The sequence below is a fragment of the Cnephaeus nilssonii genome (assembly GCF_951640355.1).
Source record: "Cnephaeus nilssonii genome assembly, chromosome: 14".
Classification (NCBI taxonomy): domain Eukaryota; kingdom Metazoa; phylum Chordata; class Mammalia; order Chiroptera; family Vespertilionidae; genus Cnephaeus; species Cnephaeus nilssonii.
The window spans coordinates 9322017-9336499 of NC_137085.1; the positions used below are offsets into that span (position 1 = coordinate 9322017).

The 14483-nt window shown below is 40.4% G+C and overlaps 1 protein-coding gene across 2 annotated transcripts in view; it reads right to left on the reverse strand.

Annotated features, from left to right (window-relative positions):
- RABGAP1 (RAB GTPase activating protein 1) overlaps positions 1–14483 on the reverse strand; it is a 126424-nt gene that overhangs the window by 109849 nt on the left and 2092 nt on the right. Inside the window, exon 1 of one of the 2 annotated variants that reach the window (XM_079791010.1) lies at positions 9416–9508. The exons of the other annotated variant lie outside the window; for it this stretch is intronic. The gene's annotated coding sequence lies outside the window, so the exon portion shown is untranslated. Of the gene's footprint in view, positions 1–9415; positions 9509–14483 lie in introns of those variants that run through there. 2 annotated transcript variants of the gene reach the window in all.

The window sequence follows — 14483 nt, forward strand, 5'->3', positions numbered from 1 at the left end:
CTTTCTTCGTAAAGGAATAGTATTGACTGCCTCCAGCTCTACCACTTCAAAGGTATTCCCCACACAAACTGAGCAGTCCCTCTCAAAAATCTGCCCACCCTCCTCTCACCCTCACGAACCTCTTCTTCTAAAAAATCAACAACAGAATTTCAAAACCTAAAGAATTCTTTTCTGTTCTCATCTTACTTCTACCAGCTGAAATAAATGAAAATACTGACCATTTTCTTATTCTGAAATTCTTGTTTTTCCTTCCATTTTCTACCTCTACCTTTTCTCAGCTGTCATTTAGGTTTCTTCTCTTCTGTCCACTCATTAAATTCCATCCCGTTCCTCTTCTTTTTCCACATTTCCTCCTGGCAATCTCACTAGCTCACTGGCTAACTTCTCTTTACCTTTGACAGGCTCACAGTGGTATAGGAAAAACGCAAGTAAACAAGTAATTACAGTACAGTATAGTGTTTGCTATAATAGAGGTATGCAAAGGGTGTTATGAAAATACATAGGAGGGCTCTGCTACATGTCCCATGGCCATCTCAAAATCAATTACATGTGTGCAAAGCGGACCCCCATTCATTACACAAGCATATTCTTCCTCAGACGTTTCCTATCCTGGTTAACAACTACTGATCCAAGACAAGAATGCCAAAAAAATCCTTGACTCCTTTTCTCATTCTCCCTTGAAACTCTAATGGATTTTAATTTCAAAACATATTCCCCAAATCTATTCCTTCTTTGCTATCATCCATGTCACTGATTGGTGAGTGCTTCATTCTCTTTCAACTTCTACATGTAAGTCTCCCTTTCTAGACTCTCTAGTGGTTATCAGCATCCCATAGTTGGTTAATTACTAAAATTCAGATATGATTGTATATCCCTTCCCTTCCTCAAAATCTTTGATTGCTCCTGACTCAAAACAAAAATATTCCACCCTAGCTGGTTTGTCTCAATGGACAGAGTGTCAGCCTTCAGACTTAAGGGTCTGGGGTTCGATTCTGGTCAAGGGCACATGCTAGGGTTGTGGGCTAGATCCCCAGTAGGGGGCATGCAAGAGGTAGCCAATCAATGATTCCCTCTCATCATTGATATTTCTCTCTCCCTCTCATCTTCCTCTCGGAAATCAATAAAATAATATTTTTAAAAATAATAACAATCTAAACTCCTTATATCATTAATTCTTCAAAATCTCTGGAGCCACTCTATCATTCTAATCTTAACCCTTACTTCTATCAAACCTCACCAGACAACTTACTAAATTGGTTATGCATTTTTATGCTTTCAAGGCTTTGCTCACGCTGTTTGCTAAGGTAGGAATGTCTTCACTTTCCCAGTTAGTCCTTCTCCCCAAACAACAATCTGGTGATACAATCAAACATTCAACCTCCCTGTTTCCCTCTGCAATATTCCTTATTTCCCTCTAGGGTTCCTAAGGCTTTCGTTTGCTTTTTAATTCTACCACAGAATCATAGCATTTATCACACGGTAAAATATTCTATCTTTCCTAGTGCACTGTATTGGTTGATCATTTCAGAAACACTTGCTAAATATAAACCACAAGGTAAATGCTAGGAATACACTGAGCACACACAGTCCCTTTAAAACTACTGTGGTCCTAGCCGGTTTGGCTCAATGGATAGAGCATCGGCCTGCGGACTGAAGGGTCCTAGGTTCGATTCCGGTCAAGGGCACATGCCCTGGTTGTGGGCTCATTCCCCAATAGGAAGCATGCAGGAGGCAGCCATCATTGATGTTTCCATCTCTCTCTCTCCCCCTTCCTCTCTGAAATGAATAAAAATATATCCTTCCTATATAATAAAAGGTTAATATGCAAATCGACGCACATTGACCAACAGGGAGCAGACGCTCAATGCAGGAACTGCCCCCTGGAGGTCAGTGTGCTCCCATGGGAGAGTGCCGCTCAGCCAGATTCCCTGAGCGGGGCTCATGGCTGGCAAGCGCAGCGGTGGTGGCTGGAGCCTCTCCCGCCTCCACAGCAGCACTAAGGACATCCGACTGATAGGCCTGCTAAGTCGGCAGTAGGACATCTCCAGAGGGCTCTAGGACTGCGAGAGGGCACAGGCTGGGCTGAGGGAACACCCACTCCCCCTGAGTGTACGAATTTCATACACAGGGCCTCTAGTTTAAAAATGAAACTACTTGAGGACAGGGAACTTAGATTTTATTCATATTATCTTCATATCTTATTCTTGCCTACCGTCAGTACTCAATAAATTTGATTGGTTGAATGATACTTTTCATCAGTGTTTAACTGATAGGGCAGTGGTCGGCAAACTCATTAGTCAACAGAGCCAAATATCAACAGTACAACGATTGAAATTTCTTTTGAGAGCCAAATTTTTTAAACTTAAACTTCTTCTAACGCCACTTCTTCAAAATAGACTCGCCCAGGCCGTGGTATTTTGTGGAAGAGCCACACTCAAGGGGCCAAAGAGCCACATGTGGCTCGCGAGCCGCAGTTCGCCGACCACGGTGATAGGGTATAATCTGAGGACAAATAACAAATATGCTATACTATATGCACATGATTAGGATGTGAATATGAATGATGATAGGAATGAAGAACTCAAAAAGGGCCACCCTGAGTGTGCCTGACTCTTAGACAAGTTGACAACTTTCACAGCCAAAACAAGTTAAACAACACTGAGTCACAAAACATATCTTGGATTCCCTTTGGAACAAAATACTCTCTTATCACTTCCCTCCCAATGCCCATCATTTTTGTGGATCAACCAGTGAGCAAATGAGTGTAGTTTTAGGGAATCTTAAGGGGAATATTTAAATCACCTTGCTAAATCTAAAGAGTTCCGATTTTATACCCAACATGGTACTAAGAAGCTTTACATGCATGAATGCTAATCTTTATACTAACCTTGCCAAATAGGTATTAACTTCATGACAGACAAACTAGGACTAGACTGGTTCAGTAACTTGCTTAAGTTCACAGAGAAAATTATGAAACTTGATCCAAACTCTGGTATCTGGGTACCACTGTTCTTTTCTGAAATGCATCTCTCCTCTGTGGTATTCCTGTCTCCGTTATCTGCCCATTCCAATACATCCTCTTATGCTGCTCCTAGTTGCATCCTTCTAAAACACAGATCTGATAAGATTACTCTCTGCTCAGAAAAAGAACAAGATAGGAAATAGCAAAGGAATCAAATTTCAAAGATGCTATAGCAGGCCAATTCCTATGGGTTTGTAGCCCTTTAAAATTAATCAAGCAGAGTGCAAGAGAAGATACAGTATTTTTAAAAATTGCACCATGTTAATCTCAGCCTTTTTTTTTTTTTTTCTGACTCAAGTTTGTTTCCCTGCATTAGTTTTCACATAAATTTCTTACAGCCTATCCCTGGGAAGGGTGGGAAAATCTAACAAAACTCAACAGAAAAATCATCCCTTCTTATTTATTTATAAAATAAAAATAAATTCCTTTCCATCACTATACTAATTGCTAAACAATAGATGTGTGTCTTCATTTAAGTCTGACTCTGAATTTGAGGGCTAAAGTAATTCTTTAAGAACCATATTAATGTAAGCTTTCTGAATAATTTTAGCTTAGCTTAAAAAAGCAAAAACAAAAGAAAAAACTTATTAATTTTGGGCCTACAGCACTTAGGCAAGATAAACCACTTTGTCTAAAAGTCAGTCAGACAAATTTTAACCTATAATGCCTGTGACAATTCCTTAAACTATGAAGTTACTCTTTTAGTTCAATTTCAGATGAACTAAAATGATAGACACCTTAGGAATATAGGAATTTGTAAGATTTTTAATTTTTAAGAGATTTTTAAAATTTTAATCTTCTAAAATTGTGGTTAAATATACATAACATAATCTTTACCATTTTAGCCATATTTAAATGTACAGTTCTGTGGCATTAAGTACATTCACATTGCTGTATAACCATCCCCACTGTCCATTGCTATAACTTTTTCATCTTCTTTAGCTGAAATAATACCTACTAAACAATAACACTCACCTAACAATAACTCCCATTCCCACAGGCAACCAATATTCTATTTTCTATCTCTCTGAATTTTACTACTCCAGGGACCTCATATAAGTAGTGGAATCATACCAATATTTGTCTTTTTATAGCTGGCTTATATTACTTCAAAGTTCATCTATGTTGTAACCTGTGTCAGAATTTCCTTTAAGGTTCAATAACATTCCAATGTATGTAAGTGCCACATTTTGTTTATCCATTCATTGGTCAATAAAAGTTTTAAAAGACTGGTTGTAACTTAATAGGATTGTTAGAATAAAACTCACAAAATCAGTCAAGTGCCTAAAGAAGACAGCCAATGTTTTCAGAGTTATTTCTCCCTTTCTCATGAATAATCAAGCTTCATTAAGACTTTCAAAAGTCAACAGTCTGGTATAATGTTTAAAAAAACAACTGGGAGTTGAACTTCTCAGTCCTTTTTGATATACAATAGATGACATTATAGCTTCAGTTTTATCATATGTAAAATGAGGGGACTGAACCCTTTCTATTATTTTGGGAATGAGAGTATCCAGGAAAGGAGCAGGGATGCCAGGTGCTTTCAAGTCCTAATCCTTGATGTAAGCATTAGTTCATTTTTACAAGTGAAGAAACTGAGTCTCAGAGTCATTAAGTAGGTTACCTTTAGTTATATACTCAGTAAATGGCAGACTTGGGAAATCTAAATCATTTATATTCTAAAGTTCACCCTCTCCTCTCTATATATTGATACCTCTAGTGAAATATAGAAGATGTAAGGCCAGGGGATGAAAAGCACCTAAAACTCATTTAACACTATTGATTAAGTGCAATTCTGTTGACACCTGAAAAAACTAACCCATATAAGTGGTTTCCCCCATGTTCCTGTGGCTATTTCAGGAAACAGAACTTTTTCCTACAGAACTCTAGGTATGCTTCACTTCAACACAATAGCTCTGAAATGAAATATTTAAATTATTTGGATGGCATTTCCACAACAGGCACCTATCTCTGGGAACACAGGAAAAGTCAGCTTAATATTATTGTACTACTCATTCACAAGGTCAGATTGAATTTCTGACCTTGCTAATATACATTTTTTTTAAAAGGTAACCTTGTTTTTACTTATTCTGGAACAAATTTCTAAAGCATAATATAATTAATTTTATAAATATAAAAATGTAAATATTTTTGAGCAACACAGAATTATTCAAAAACTTTTCTTCCTTTTAGGAAGTTAGTCATATGTTTTCTTCTCATCTATAGTGAAGAAAATGAATCTATCCCATTTAGAATATCAACCTGTCTACACTCAAATCTGAAACATTTATATTACTCATTTCTCCTTAAACTATGTGAATTTAATGCCATGCAAGCAAATCATTTGATAGATAACCAAAGTCTAAGATATATGCAGTAATTATGGTTTCTCCTTTCTATGACCTCTGACTTTCAGGGGAATGTGTATAGGCAAACCACAAATGTTTGGCAAAAGACACATGTTTCATGCACTTTCTGATAAAAGAAGACCCTGGTCCACAGTTACACAAGGATAGTGGGACATTTGACAAGTGTGGGCAATCAATAAACATTTCCTGAGTATCTTCATTAACAGCACTGGAATAGGCACTGCATAAGATTAAAAATTTTAATAAATATTCAAGTTCCACAGGTGTTTTTAAAACTATCTGAAAAGATCTTTTCTCACAATCAAAAGCAAAAATAAAACTTCCTGCTAGGGAACAATTTTAGACAGAAATCATCCTTTTTTCAATTCACAGAGAACTGAACAGGTAAGTACAATAAAGATATAACCATAACCATTTCTCTTCTGCAGATATATCAGAGGTCTATTCATAGACAATCGTGTATCACAGCAAAGGGATTTATGTGACATGTTCCTACTCTTACATTGCCAGAATCCATTTATCAGCATACTTCAAGGGCATACAGTTTATTGCCTATACAGTAAAAATATTAAAATTATTAACTCAAGGCTCTTCCCTACAGTAGTATTACAGAAATACCCAACATTCAATCCAATTTAGCCTTAAATGCTGTCTCTAATACCCTTGATGATATTTACAATATGTCCCCTAAGAAAGATACTGCATATCAATTTCTTTCCCTGATATAAAGGTCATCCTCAGAAAATGGAAAATTATAACCATAGGTTGATGGTTATAATTACCAAAATGTGTAAATAATGGAAAATGGGAAAAAGAAGTTTCAAAAATAATTATTGTAAATTATTGTTACACTTTTAGAAATAATGTTTTGTTAAAGTTACCATGTGAACTAACTTGCTAATGTATATTAAGAAATGTCAGATTTTTGTATGGAGAAAAATTACCACAAAGATGAACAGACCCCAGAGAGTAGTGATTCAGAACCTAAAAGTTAATGCAACCTTAACTGGAGATACATAAACATGCATTAACTTTTACTGCAAACCTCCAAATACAGCAGCATAAGCATATAATTAATATACACTCCTTCACATTTTTTAAAATGTATTTTTATTTTTACAGAGAGGAAGGGAGAGGGATAGAGTGTTAGAAACATCATGAGAGAGGAACATCAATCAGCTGTCTCCTGCACACCCCCTACTGGGGATGTGCCACAACCAAGGTATATGCCCTTGACCTGAATCGACCCTGGGACCCTTCAGTCCGCAGGCCGACGCTCTGTCCACTGAGTCAAACCAGTTAGGGCCTCCTTCACATTTTAAGGCCAAGGTAATATACACTATTTAATGTCATGCATGAACTTGAAAACAAGTTTTACTTTTACTATTTAATGATCCATAGAAAAAGGGATTGGGGTGGGGAGAGGTTAGGCCTTATAGAACTCTACTATGATATAACGAACCATCTTCAAGAAATTCTCACTGTTGACTACCTCAAAGTATTACAGTTGCTTTGGAAAGAGAAAAACTTACCAGGCTAAATTCTATAAACTGAAGTGTTAATGACTTGCAAACTGCCATATTTGGTCAGACAGTCTTTGCACACAAAGAGAAACAGCTGTTAGGGTCAACAATAGAGGTTACAATATAAGTTTAAATGTCTATCTAATATTGTTTTGACTTACAAGTTTTCGAAAGAATAATGATCTGAGGATGATCAGAAAACAAGGGGGCACGAGGGACAGAACAAGGTGACCAAATTATTGCAAAATGAAACAGCTGTTAAATTGATACACTAGTTTTTTCATATATACCAATGGACATGATTCTTTATTTTAGCCTTGGACTTACTTTCTTTGGGACCTAACTATGGAAAACAAATAAAACAAGGCAATTACATACAAAGCACCCAAATGTCATGCCCAACTATGAGTTATCTATGTTGGTTAAATTAGTATTTCTTTAATATTTGAGCTCTATCACCAAGAAAGATATGAGTTTTACTCATTTATTCCACATGCTTGAAAAGGTTAATGATATCTGATTATATTGAAAATTACACAGATGATATAATAGGCAGCCTATGCCCAAACCTCAGCACACTCAACAGTAGCACCAATTTAAATGAATAATTTTCTGAAGCCTTCAGTCAAAGGTCACTTGTTAAAACAATTACTCTGAAATGATGAGACCTTCAAAGTAGGCTTTATTTTAGCTGGACACATTCTCAATAAAAGACAATGACTTCTTTAAAAGAATCTGAGCTGCCAAGTCTAGCTGGAAATATACTCAATAAAAGACAATGACTTCTTTAAAGAATCTGGGCTATAAAGTTGATATATATTTGTGGGAAACCATGTCGCCCTCATGTAAATAATATGCAGAATACACTTCTTTCAATATGCAGTAGAAAAGATAAGAAGCAGGTGTCTTCACTTTTACAGTATCACTAAATTACCTCTTAATTCAGATTAAGCACCTGTAAACTGCTAATAGAACACTAAGCCAAAAATACCAAAATGTGTACATAGTTATAGGTTAACTATCCAGACAAATATATACCTTAACACCAACCAGTTAATTAACTGTAAACTGAATTATAAAACTAAAACAACAAAAATGAAATGTACCAAAAATAGCAACAGTTCAATTACAAATTTGAGTTGATAAATCCTATTAAAGCTACTTACGAATTTTAAATGTTACCCATACAAAGCAATCATGGATTCAAATTTTACTAAAGCAAACTGAGTTCTACAAAGCAAGATCACAAAGAATTCTCTCCCTTATTCATTTGTAGTTTGAGTAAACACTACTTAATAGCCTTCAAAATATATAAAACAGCACTCTCCACCAACAGGTCCTTTTTTTTTTTTAAGTTAAATGTGCACTTCCTTGGCAACTAAGCTTTTTTTCAACTACTTTGCAAACATCAGTTTAATGTGACACAGTTCAAGTCACCCTCCATTGTTTTTTACTTCCTAAATAAACAAAGCAGCTGGAAACACACACACACGCGCGCGCGCGCCCGCGCTTTGGACTTACTACTCCAGTTACACATATGTGAATACAGGTGTTTATTAGAGTGAAAATAAAATAATTATGAAACCTGTCCCTGGCAGTGTTGTTGTTTTTTCACATTGATAAAAATAGCAAAAGCTAAAATATCTCACATTCAAATTGGAACAGGATTTTGAACTAACGGAGAACTAGTAGTGTGAGTACCAGTATCATGATTACTTTTGCTTCCAATATAAAAGAATCTCTGAGTAACCCTAGTATGGAAATGCTTGTAAACGCAGGTGCAGATGGTAATAGGCTGAATGATACTGACCAAAGTACTACCAGGCAATGGACAGCGAATACTTGGAAGTCTGGTTACTTTCTGGCTTAACACCTAAAACCCTGAAGTTTGCTGAGAATCAAGACACCGCAAGGAAGTATTGGGAGCAGATATTTAAAGAAGATGGGGCAAGTGGGATGCCGCAGACAACTTCAAGTTTAGGCGGGGAAAATGAGATGGTCAGGCCAACACGAGATGGCAGATCCATACCAAAAGAAAGCAAGTCTTTCAAATTAGTCGCAGCCCAGGAAGACCGGCCGAGGCCAGCCTAAGTCAGATACGGGCCCGGGGGGCAATACGGAGAAACTGAGGCGGAGGAAAGGCCAGATTCCCACACAGGACCTGGCCCAAAACATTAAAGTCAAAAGCCAAACCGGCGTTGCTAGGGGCCCAGAGGGACAGCCACAAGTTTAAGACTCTGAAGACAGACACCCACCCAAGACAGGGGGAACCGGTTCGGGCAGGGGCTCCGCGAGCTTTCCCACTTGCGCATGCGCCCTCTCCCCTCCGCCGCAGCTTCCCCTCCCCCCAATCACAGCTCCCCTCACAACACGGCTCTTCCAGGGAGCTGAACGCAGGCTCGCCGGCCCAGGCCCGCGGGATGGGAACATAGGTTGGCTCCTCGCAGAGGAGACCCCCTGGCTTGGTAGAGGGAGGAGGGGGAGGGGAAACGCGGCCCTACCCGACCCGCCGTCTCCTCCTCCACCGCCTGCCGTTCGCCGTCCCGGAGGCTTCGTCGCCTGGGCCTCCCTAGCTGCCCAGCCCCCGTCTTCCCCGCCCCCTATTCACGTGAGAGCGGCTTTTTCCGCTCTCTGCCCGCCTCCCGCCCCGTGTCATAGGTCCGCGGCTGAGCCGCGCCGCCCCATTGGTCCAACAACAAGCGGCGAGGGCGTACTTCCTCTCCTCGACGCCCCACCTGGGCTTTCAGCCCGCCCCGAGAGTCTGCGCCTGCGCGGAGTCTACACGGGAGACCAGCCCAGTCCCTGGCTGGGCTCGGACAGGTAGTGGCTGTGTGTCTGTAGCAGGGACTGAAAGTAGGACGGGACTAAGGAATTAGGAGGGAGAGTGAGAGGAAGCAGGCTGGATAGTAGCTTTTGAGCAGGGAATCTTCTGTCCACCTTTCACGTTGAATACTTTTTCCAAAGCGGCGCCTGTTAGTCAACTCACCTGGCCTTTATTGAGAGCGCACAGATGTGTCAAGAATAGTGATGGGTGCTGGAGATCTTATTAGGCTTTACTACAAACATATGAGAATCTGACTTTTCTCGTTTTACAAAGGAGCCCAACCTAAGTTACAGAATTCAGTCTAGAAGTAAAACTTCTGACTCTGTCCAGGGCCTTGAGATTAATGAACAAGGTTGTTTCAGTGTTACTCAAAAATGCGGCTGGAATTTTATTTGAAAATCATTCAAAAGTATATAGAGCAACAACGTAACGCATTTTGAAGTCCCTGTCCTGAATAAATTTACAATGTAGTTGGAAATAAAAACGATGATTATTAAAGGTGCTATTTCAGTCTTGATAATTTATAAAATAATTCTACAACCTCTTCCTTTTTTTAAAAAAATTCAAATAGCATATGCTCTTTTCCTGGTGAATGACTCATTCCCAATGTTTTCCTGTGGATATTGAATCTAAATCAACCAGAGAAAAAGCTGTGTTGTTACAGTACTCTTTGTGATTTCTCACAATAGACTCGCTAAACTCCCTCAAGAAATAGTTCTGTTCCTTTTCTCCTTATACACTTATAAAGTAATAATACCCATTTAAAAGATACAGTATTAGGAAGAATGTAAAATGCCCTGAATTCCTGACAACCACTTTTAATATTTTGGTGACCATACATGCATGTATTTCTTGACTCATGTACACCCCAACATATATGTAAACCTTAAGAGAAAATTTTGAAACAAAATTTTATTACAGAATAGTATATCTTGGAGAAAAATACACACAAGCTAAAATAACAAATAAAAATATCACATTCCCACCACCAATGTTAATACTTTAATACAGGCATCCTCAAACTACAGCCCGCGGGCCACATGCGGGTGTTTTTGCCGTTTTGTTTTTTTACTTCAAAATAAGATATGTGCAGTGTGCAGAGGAATTTGTTCATAGTTTTTTTAAAACTATAGTCCGGCCCTCCAACGGTCTGAGAGACAGTGAACTGGCCCCCTGTTTAAAAAGTTTGAGGACCCCTGCTTTAATACATCCTTCTGTGTCAACATAATTGTTTTTCAAAATGAGGTCACAGTATAGAAATCTACTTTATTCAACGAACAACATATACATTATTTCAGTCAATTTTCCTCTATATAATTCCTAGATCATATTCAAATATTATATCAACCTAACAATGTTTTTCCTGTTGGCTTTCCCAAATCAGTAATATTTCAGTAAATCTTCCCCTCATTTAATACCTAACTATAATCAAATTTTCTGTTACCTGCAATATATTTTTCAACAACTAGTTTTCCCTAGTTAGTATCAAATCCAGGGCCACATATTGCATCTAGTATTGTCCCCAAGTATTTTTTAATCTAGCACTTAAGAAAAAAATATTAAGACATTGGCTTATTAAAGAAATTAGACCACTTTAAGCACCTTCTGAATCCAAATAGTTGCTTCCTCAAGGTGACTGAGTTTGTTCCTCTCCCAAGCATGTCTAACTCTCGGCTGGCATGTCAAACTCAAAGGCTAACATGGGCCATATAAACAAGGTTTAAGTTTATGTGGGCCGCAAAAAAATAAAAGCTTCAATTTTCATAGAAACATAGGTTTATTTTGATAGGGACATGCTGAATACAAAGGGCTGAAATAAATGAGTAATCATTAACATGAAATAATAGAACATTTTAATAAAAATTAATATTTTTTTGATCATTAACTTACCAGACATGAATAACTGCACAAATTAATAAGCGCAACACAAATAAACCTATTTTTATTGTTCTCCAAAAGTGAAATTATTTGATGTTGTGCACACCAAACAAGTCAGTACAAGACTAATGACGTGGCAATCGGCTGCTAAAATATTCACTGCTAGTATTAGTGGAGAGAAATGATGCACCTGCGAGTAAGGCAAGTAGGGAAATGAGTGTAACATGATTACAGTGACCAGTCATTAGTGAACGTTTTGTTCGTTATTAATAATTATGTATAACAGGATAGTGTAAAAATTAAGTTACGAAATTTTTATTAAATCGTTTCTTACATACAATTATATTAGCTGGGCCGCAAAAATATTCATTGTGTTTGACATGCTTGCTCTAGACCTTGTATTTCCTTGAGATATGACTTCCAGTTATATCTCAAGTTTCAATGGATTAAAGTCAAACATTTTGGGCTAGCACATACTGTAAGTTATATGTCATATAATACAGAACCCAAGTATTTGGAGAATAAGGTTCTTATTTCCTATCCTGGCTCCAGCAAGCACACTTGAATCCTATCTAATACAAGAGTAATATGCAAATTGACTGTCATTCCAAGACACAAATATGGCTGCCCCCATATGGTCAAAGATGGCTGCCCCCATGTGGACACAAGATGGCTGCCACAAGATGGCCTGCAGGGGAGGGCAGTTGTGGGCAGTTAGGAGTGACCAGGCCAGCAGAGGAGGGCAGTTGGGGGTGACCAGGCCAGCAAGGGAGGGCAGTTGGGGGTGACCGGGCTGGCAGAGGAGGGCAGTTGGGGGGGACCAGGCCAGCAGGGAGGGACCAGGCGTGCAGGGAAGGGCAGTTGGGGGGGGGAACCAGGCATGCAGGGAAGGGCAGTTGGGGTGGGACCCAGGCCTGCAGGGGAGGGCAGTTCGGGGGGACCAGGCCTGCAGTGGAGGACAGTTGGCGGGGGGGAAGGGGGAGACCAGGCCTGCAATGGAGGACAGTTGGGCGGACCCAGGCCTTCAGGGGAGGACAGTTTGAGGGGACCAAGCCTGCAGGGGAGGGCAGTTGGGGGGGACACCAGGCCTGCAGGGGGAGGGTAGTTGGGGGGGGGGGACCAGGCCTGCAGGGGAGGGCAGTTCGGGGGACCAGGCCTGCAGGGGAAGGCAGTTGGGGAAACCCAGGCCTGCAGGTAGAGGGCAGTTTGAGGGAACCAGGGCTGCAGGCGTGGACAGTTGCGGGGGGGCCCAGCCTGCAGGGGAGGGCAGTTGGGGAGACCCAGGCCTGCAGGGGAGGGCAGTTTGGAGGGACGAGGGCTGCAGGGGTGGACAGTTGTGGGGGTGGCCCTGGCCTGCAGGGGTGGATAGTTGGGGGGGGGGGGGGACCCAGGCCTGCAGGGAGAGGGCAAGTTGGGGGCGACCAGGCATGCAGGGGAGGACAGTTAGGGGCAATCGGAATGGCCAGGGAGCAGTTAGGCATCGATCAGGCTGGCAAGGGAGTGGTTAGTGGGTGATCAGGCTGGCAGGCAGAAGCAGTTAGGGCAATCAGGCAGAGGCAGGCAAGCGGTTGGGATCCAGCAGTTCTGGATTGTGAGAGGGATATCCAACTGCCCGTTTAGGCCCGATCCCACTGGGCCCCCAAAACTGTCCTCCCCTGCAGGCCTGGGTCCCCCACAACTGTTCTTCACTGCAGGCCTGGTTCCCCCCCACCACCGGGATTGGGCCTAAACGGGTGGTCAGACATCCCTCAAGGGGTTCCAGATTGGAGAGGGTGCAGGCTGGGCTGAGGGACACCCCCCCTCCGTGCACGAATTTTGTGCACCAGGCCTCTAGTATAAAGATGATTGCCTGCCACAAGCTGAAGGGATAAGACATGGTTAGGTGTTATCACACTGAAGGCTGACACTGAAGCTCAATTTACCAACCAAGCTTTCCCCTGGAAAATGCAAGTTTTCAAATAGACTCCAGAGTTCCAAAATAGTTACTTGAGATTCTGCCAGGACAATTGTTATCTAGGTAGAGAGATGAGTTCCTTGCACTTCCTACTCCATCTGAGGAACAGAAAAAGAAAAAAAGAAAAATGAACAGAGGCATAGGGATCTATTGGACACTGTCAAGAGAAACAAAATACCCCTGTGGGAATCCCAGGAGAAGAGAGAAAGGGGAGGAAGAATAATTATCAAATTGTAGCAAGCCAAAGAAAAGAATCTTGAAAGTAGCAAGGAAGAAATATAAAGGACCCTCTATAAGATAAACAGCCAATTTTTCATCCTAAACCTTGGAGGCCAGAAATTAGTGGGTTGATAATATTCCAAGTGCTGACAGAAAAAAAAAGTGTTGACAAAGAATTCTGTATCTAGCAAGACTGTTTTTTAAAAATAAGGGAGCTGAAACCGGTTTGGCTCAGTGGATAGAGTGTAGGTCTGCGGACTGAAAGGTCCCAGGTTCGATTCTGGTCAAGGGCATGTACATTGGTTGCGGGCACATCCCCAGTAGGGGGTGTGCAGGAGGCAGCTGGTCGATGTTTCTCTCTCATCAATGTTTCTAGCTCTCTATCCCTCTCCCTTCCTCTCTGTAAAAAATCAACAAAATATATTTTTAAAAAATATATTAAAAAAATAAATAAAAATAAGGGAAGAGTCCAGTTGGTGTGGCTTAGTGGTTGAGTGTTGACCCATAAACCAGGAGGTCACGGTTTGATTCCAGGTCACATGTCCAGGATTCGGGCTAGATCTCTGGATCACTGGTGTGGGCAGTCAATCAATGATTCACATCATTGATGTTTCTCTCTCTCTCCCCATCTCCCTTCCTCTCTCTGAAAATCAGTAAAAAGAGGGAGAAATTAACAAATTCCCTAATTTTAAAG